A 7,929-nucleotide genomic window follows, 5' to 3' on the forward strand; every position below is an offset into this window, starting at 1 on the left:
TTATTCCCATAAAAATATGTACTCTTAGAAATAGATAAAAATATATAATACAGTTCCATTGCATTTTACTAAAAGTTGGTTTTGCAAGCTATCGCTTCCATTAAAGGAAACTGAGGAAGCAAACTCAAAACCCTACTAAAGCAAATTGGAAGACAGTTTTTTTGTCCTAACTAAAATAAATTTAATTGGTTAGTGTCTCAACATAACACTGATTGATTCAATTTAATCCATTCATTACACATAGAATCGAACTTAAAGCTAGCTCACTGAAAAGCCCAAATCCTTCAAAGTTATCATTCTTAAAGTTGGTCAAGCAAATTGACGCAACCCGTTTTCCTTTACAAAAATTTTATATGTTAATCCCGACCGAATTTCTCAAGTTTTAGACTATTCTGGAAATGATATTCAGATACAGCTTACATGTATATGTAGCCCCTTTGCCCGCAGGCTTAGTATTCGGAATACAATATATGTTGTATATAAAGTTTCGGCTGGTGAAGCCTCCGGTTCTTTTCCACTATGGGATACGCAACAAAAAATGTTTTCGATTAAAGCAAAGAAGAAAATACATCCTATCAGTTTAAAATCCAATTTAGAATAATACTGTACTGGAGTGCGGACCGAAAACGATTCTGATGGCATTGTCGTAATTGATGTAGATTTCTCAGGGTTAATTTATTATCAGGAAATTTTCCTATTTCGTGTTCAGTTTAATTAATTTCCCTATTGCAGAAACTTTATTAGAAATCTTATTTACTAGAAAATTAAACTGTACTGTTTATTTATGATACCTGAAGAAAAATCTGCAAGTTTAACTGTGGGTTGGTTTAAAACAGCACTAAATTCTGCTGAAGGTGTTCACTGGGGATGGTAAGGAGTTTATAACAAAAATAGTAAAAGATATTATACCCAAGCAAAGATATTGCTGACTTTTTTTGAATGCCTAACAACAAAACGTTGTCTGGGACCAACTGTGACAATATTCGACAAAACTTAATAATGATTTATATTACCAAAAAAAACTGAAAGTTACTGAACGTATCAGGAAAAAAATCAATCCCTTATTCAGACCAATGACCCAAAAAAAAGTGAAATTTACCGATCCAGACGAATGTTTTTATAGTAGCGAAGGATGTGTAAAAGCAAACTGGATAAACCAATATACCTGTGTGATACGTGTGTCAAATCTAATTATTTTATTGGAAGGAATGCTCCTTGTTCGGAATGTGTGTACTTAGGATTAAACGTGGGGGTGCGTAAAGTCTCCACGAATTAGTTTCGCTTTGACTCACAGGTGACGATTATTGTTGGGGTATGTTTCCAAATAGAATCGTTGTTTAAAGTAGGTTAACTTAATTTATATTAGTTTATCGCTCAAGGTAGAAACGGGAACATCGGCATTTGGTCCATTTTGCGAACAAGCGAACGAATTTTAGCTACATAGCACGAAAAATATGTAATACAAATACAAGTTGCAAAATTGGAAATAAGTGCCTTTTATCTGGCAAATTCTGGGTGAAGCAAAGTAAAAAAATGGCCAACAGCCCCAAAGCAAATTAAATTTGCTTTTCCAATTGAGTTCCCCAAAAAACTATTTAAGTAGCTGCATACAAATGGAAACTCTCATTACGTGCGTTCTGCTACAAAACTGCATGATGTGTTACAGAGCTGCTAGAAATACCTTGATAACCTTCACCAGTTTTCATTATTTGCCAGAATGTTTGAGTCTTATATCGCGGCTTTATGTTAAAGAAACATTTTGCTCTCGAAAAACTTTACTAACATATAGAGAAATAGCTCTTCTTCAAACTTTTACTAAATTTCCAGTTTTTTTTAAGTTCCAGATCAACAGTTTAGGATTTCTGCTTCTGGTGTTTGTTGGTGTGTGTGCGATTATGTTTCAACACCACAGAAAAACCGCTGTAGAAATATTGAACAAGCTAATAAGCAAATTTAGGTGAAAGCGGTCAAATCAGAAAATCGTAGCTGAAATGCACATTTCGAGCTACTCAATAGTTCTAAAATGTAAACATGTTCCTATGCCAACTTTTCGTGAATTAATCGCGGCTTTTTAATGTGGAAACTCATCAAGAAAAACTGCGATTTCTATTCTACGCCTATAGGCAGAAGCAAAGCACTAATCGATCAGAGCATAATTTATTCGCTGGACATTTTCGCAAAAGCACCACCAGTTCCAATAATTCAATAGAAACAATCGGACACACTTTTTTATTATCGGTCGAAAAATTAGGTCAGTGCAGTTGCATCAATATTAATTTGCCGACGATGAAAAAAGAGTGCCAGAACCAGTCATAAATTAACGAATTAATTCCGGAACCGACACAACTTTGCCGGTAAATCACTAAAAGGAATAATCAAAAGTCCAACGGACCCGCAGGCCGAATTGCCGATACGTTAGTTAAATGATGCAGAGTGCCGTTATCCATATAATGCAGGTTATGAAATATGGTTTAGAAAAAAGGGCCCATTCCATGGGACCATAATTAAACAATCGACAGGGGGTATAGCTGAGGTCACCAATTACAGCATTCTGGAATCGGACTGCAAATTGTTTTGTTTAATCTACTGTGTTTTTACGACTTACATTTATTGCACAGTTATGGAGATAATGCAAAATTCGATTATTAACCAACGGCTATTTATGGAACCAAAGGGAGACGATTGTAAATTGATAGATACTCTGTGGGCAACAATGTGGCAAATGATAATCAATGTTCAGTCTAAATTGGATAATTTGCAAAAATTGACCTAAAATCGTTCGATACCATCTGTTTGGCTTCAACTTGGCCTCAAACTAAATCGAGATTTACCAAAAATTTTGCATAAAAACGTCATCTAGTGACTACGTATAAAACCGCAATTGCTCGGTTGTACAGGAGGAATTAAAAAAAAGACGCATTTTCCAATGAGCCCAGACTCCTTCAATTCGGCTAAGTCAATCCGAAGATACTCACCTTTTGTGAACCGAAAAATCTTTGAATCCACCTTCAATTTTTACCGAAAAAGTCGGTTCCTCTAAAGCAAGGAAGCTGAATTTTCTTCCATCTGATAACACTTTTTACAGCCGTCAAAGCCTTTTTGCAAAAAAATCCACTTTTTCAGCCTGAATCAGACAAAAGTTACACTTACTCAGCCTCTCACGTGGGCTCTGCAAGACGATTTCATTGAAAATGCAAAAAAGCGCAAGGCGACCAATAAACAAATCACAAGATCATGGATTCTATTGGGGATTTAAGAACGAAGAAAGAAACCTTCCCAATGAGACCAAACTCGTTCTGACTGGACTCTAGGTTTGGAACAAACTGGATATTTTACAATTTTTTACAAGAAAATTCCCATTGGTGACTAGTAATGAAACTACAGTTGATTAAAGAGAAATTAAAAAAAAAATAGTTTTTAACAGCTTCTCTTGAGATTCGATGCGTTATAGAATTCCTCTAGGTCAAAATCCCGATGCAAGGTAATTTTATTAATTGATTATTATTGTTGCTGCCGTTGTTTATCTTTCTGTTTACATCGCTGCTTTCTTTTCAGTTGCATAATTTTTATCCTTGAGCCTGTTTTTTTGGCATCGTTTCTACGTTTATTTCTATATCAAGACATTTATTATTTTCTCTACTTTGGCCTGAGCAGCATCCAGACTTCGGTTTACTCAGTCGGTTTGAGTTTAAGGAATTTCTTCAGACTAAGGCCTACTTATTATATTCAACATAAAAGTGTGATGCATAGCAAATTTTAGCAGTACTTAACTATTTTATTTTTAGAGGCTCTTACACATTCATGAGCAAACCTTATATCTAATGATGCCTGATTCTTTTATGATAATTTTCCAATGAGTATCTGCAGTCCTCTCTCGCGACTATTGAGACAAAAGATATCGAACACCATGCCAAAAAACCATTACCGACAATATTATCGGAATCAGGAGATTAAAAACTATCTAGAAAACTTGGCACCCAGAAAGTCACATTGCTTTCCTTGGAAGTACCGTCTCTGGACATTACTGTTCATGGACAACTATAAAATGATTAAATAAGACCACAATAACGCAATAGAGCAGTAAAAAACGACAACGACACATAAGCCGACTCTTACACAAACACAAGAAAAATTTGTTCAAACCGCTTCCTTCACAGCGACTTACTTATAAATACAATGAAATAAATGACTTTAGCCTTCATTCTCCTAATTGTGTTTGATGTTTAACATATTAACAGAAGTGAATTTATTCGCTAAAAAAAGCGAATTACCGAGTATGCTAGAATAATCGTGATCTTATTATTTTCTTCTGCTGACAATATCGCAGAAATTCCGCAAGTTAATTCAAACATTTGCCTCACACCCGAAATAAACATCCCGTTTTATGGAAGCTTTCGTCTTACTGGTCAGTGAAATCTTCGGCAGCACATTCGACAGTTTCATTAAATGTTGCAATACGGTGGTAAGACCGCTATCAAGATAACGATAAAACGAACATGTGTGTAGTTCCCGTAACGTTTTTAACGGCCGATCGTTAAAACTTTTATGACTTCTACTGTAGATTAGATAGGGTACGAGTACGAACAAGGGAATCATATTATTATGATTATTTACGGTTCAGATGCGATTGAAATCTTAAATAGTATGGACACAGTCATTGATCTACCTACCCCTGAGAAATGCGGCAGTTTCAAAGCACTTGTGCTGCTGGGATTACCTGGAAAAAAAAACTTTTATCATTACACGATAATCAATATTCCGATAAGCAGTATAAATTGCCCTACAGGAAAGTCCCCCATTTTCAGGCGACCCATCTCAGTTTAACCCAATATAACGAGCATTAAATAACAGCATTATGCTAACACCTGTGCCTCACTTTCAAAATCGTAGGACCAAGAATGGCCCTCGGAAGCAACATCCACTCGGGACCAGGGAAAAGCGCAAATTTTCAGACCCGGCTTGCTATTTTTACCAGAAAATTTAAATTGGAGCTACTTGTCGAAACTGGCAACTTATTTTCCAGATTCCTTGTGGATTAAGTTTACAGGTTAGTATCTTAGAGAAATGTATCTATTCACTTCAAAGAGTTGTAATTGCAACTCTATAAGTGCTTCTCAAAAAGGTAGTCATATATATATTTTTTTATTGAGATGTTCCACAAAAATTCTCACCGCTTTTTATTGTTGATTGCTCAATTATTAATTGCAAAATTATTGCTTGTTGGAAAATTAGAAATGTTTCCTGCTGCTAAAGATAGCTGCAAAACAAAGAAACATTTGCTTTCGAGGTCTGCTTGTATATTTCTAAGTAGAGGGTGTCCCAAGAAAAAACTAAAATAAGTTTGGGCTTTACAAATCAAATTTGGTTCAAAACTGTAATCGTCATAAACGTCAGACGCATCATAAAAGTTTCAAGACAGAAAATCACTTGTTTTTATTGAAACCCACTATATTTAATTTAATTTTTGAATTTTTACATCAGTTTCAAATACTTGAAGAATGGTCTAACAAGATCGGATATTTTTTTAGTTATTCACCTTTTAACAAAATTTACATTTGAAGGTACTTAATAAATAAGAAATTTCCATCATTTTTTAGAAACAAAATGTTGAACTTTGGAAGCAGTATGCATAATTTTATAACATATGATATACCAAAAAGTATTTGATATTTCAGGGTTATTATAATAAGCATTCAATTTAACATGTTCTCATCAAGCTTAAACTCTCTTTCTTTGCTAGTTGGACCATATTCAACATTAATTTCTCGAAAACGGTAAAGAGTGTAAATTTAATTAGCAAGCAGGCATAAACTGCATAAGAAAGCCCTTTGATTCACGTAAAAAATAATAGTAAATTTATAATTGAAAGGAATACTACGTTTCTATTCGTTGAGTGCTTTTTAATAGAAGCACGAGCAAGAAAAAACAATTTTACCGAAGACTTGGTTTTCGCTGTCTAGCCCGCTAATACAAATTTTGACCGATTCGACCCAATAATATAAAATCTGAAATGCATCTAAATGCAAACAACAATTTGAAAATACATATCAACTGTTCTCGCATATCCTGTTAAAAAAAACATATTATTATTAAACTCAGAAATCATTGACTAGATATTCTGCTGTGAAAAATCAAACAAATTGTAAAAAATACTTTGCCCTCTAACATGAATTATTGTCTACATTTTTGCCTACATGTTAATTAAAATAATATTAAAACATCGTATAGTACAAAGAGTAAATTTCAAATAAAGAGAAAATGCTCTGTTAAAGAGTATGTGGGCTAATCTGGCACTACAAATTTTCTTTTCATTTTCGGGAAATACGCTTCTAAAAAAATTATAGCCGATTATAACTAAATGCGTCCCTGTTTCCCCATAATTTCCTTAAAGACCGCGGCAAGCATTTTCAGAGAATGACAGAGAACTTTCGGTTTCACAAAAAATCCCCACTCGTATGCTGCAATCTGGTTTAACTATCACTACTTGTCAGTTTTCGTCGCTCGCTTTTCTGTTTTATCATCTTTTCCTTTCCCGTTTTTACACTAGGGCCTCTGACGTAATTAAGTAGGTGATTATTTCCAGACTGGGGCAAAAAAACCGAGACCCTCCAGCCTGAAGTTGTAAGAATCGAAATTAACTTTGAAGTGCCAGACAACGTGGTTGGTTGCCATTATTTATGCGAAATGTGGAAATCAATTTTTTGATTCAATCATTCAATTGGATTGAATTTGGTAATTAGATAGATAAGAGTACGCGGAGGCAAGAAAGCTACAACTCAACGTCGAATAAATTTTCATAAAAACGACACGTATTTTGCCCACATTGTGAGTTGAGTTCATTCACATCAAGGTAGAGTGTTGAACAAACAATAGGAATTAAATAAGGGGAATAAGAAGTAATCACCCCAATCGTCTTAGAATTATAAAGTGTTTAGGACAGCATTGCGTAAGATTTTATCTGAGTTTTCCTGTAGAATTCGTGTAAGAAACCTATATAATATGTGATTTTCGAACTGCTGCCCTTGTGAACAGGCAACTGATCAAATGGGAAAATGAAATTGTTCAATGTTCAAATTTCAAAAATCAACAAAATACAGGTTTGAATTGAAAAATTGACATAATTTCTCAAAGATTTGAGCTCTTGAAGATAAAATTGTCCATACAATTTGTAAATAATAAAGTTTGACAAATGCCCATCAAACTTTCACACTTGATTCAAACACTTCAACCTTTGTATAAATGTATAACAATGTCGAACATGCATAAAGTTTACCATACGATATACAATTTGTTAAAGTGAACTGAAAGAAGAAAGCAAAACTAACCGAAGCTGCACATTTTATGACGAAGGAATTGCTTCTATACCACTCTTAACAACTTTTTCACCAGCAAACCTCTGAGCATCAAGCCACAATATAAGGCTACCATTTTTGTAAACAGTAAAAACCGATGCTGTGAAGTGAGGTTATCAACAGAAGCTGTGCATTCCTGCGACAATTTTTTTCGTTTTGTAATAAAATTAATTTATTGGTTTTGTTAATAATCCGTTTTAAATTTCCTACATAAAACTTCTTTGAATTTCTGATTTAGTTTTGTGGCACTTGTGCCAGTTGCTTTGCTCTCAACCTGCAACTTTGGATAACCATGAACAGTCAACCTAACAAACCTTTCATTTTGTTTCCAACTTTCTCACCTTTTACAAGGTGATTCAAAATTGGCGTCATTCTTTTTAAGAAGTGATGGAGGCTCACTTGAGGAGCTTTTACTTGAAAATTTCTAGAAGATATTAACAGTTGAAGATCGAATTTCAACTTTGTTATTAAGCATTATTTTCAAATGGTTCCATGTTTAATTGGTAGCATATTGGAATACTTAAGCATTCAAAAAGAAAAATTACGATCCTTGCTTCAAATTACGAAAATTTTTGAT

The 7,929-nt window shown here is 34.2% G+C and overlaps 1 protein-coding gene across 1 annotated transcript in view; it reads right to left on the reverse strand.

The window, feature by feature from the left end:
- Positions 1–7,929, reverse strand: part of LOC109544945 — a 215,385-nt gene that overhangs the window by 172,256 nt on the left and 35,200 nt on the right. The window contains exon 3 of the mRNA XM_048667191.1: positions 4,671–4,717. The gene's annotated coding sequence lies outside the window, so the exon portion shown is untranslated. The remainder of the gene's footprint in view (positions 1–4,670; positions 4,718–7,929) is intronic.

Source organism: Dendroctonus ponderosae, unplaced genomic scaffold, assembly GCF_020466585.1.
Source record: "Dendroctonus ponderosae isolate FM_Combo_2020 unplaced genomic scaffold, Dpon_F_20191213v2 Dpon_F_20191213_6, whole genome shotgun sequence".
Taxonomy (NCBI): domain Eukaryota; kingdom Metazoa; phylum Arthropoda; class Insecta; order Coleoptera; family Curculionidae; genus Dendroctonus; species Dendroctonus ponderosae.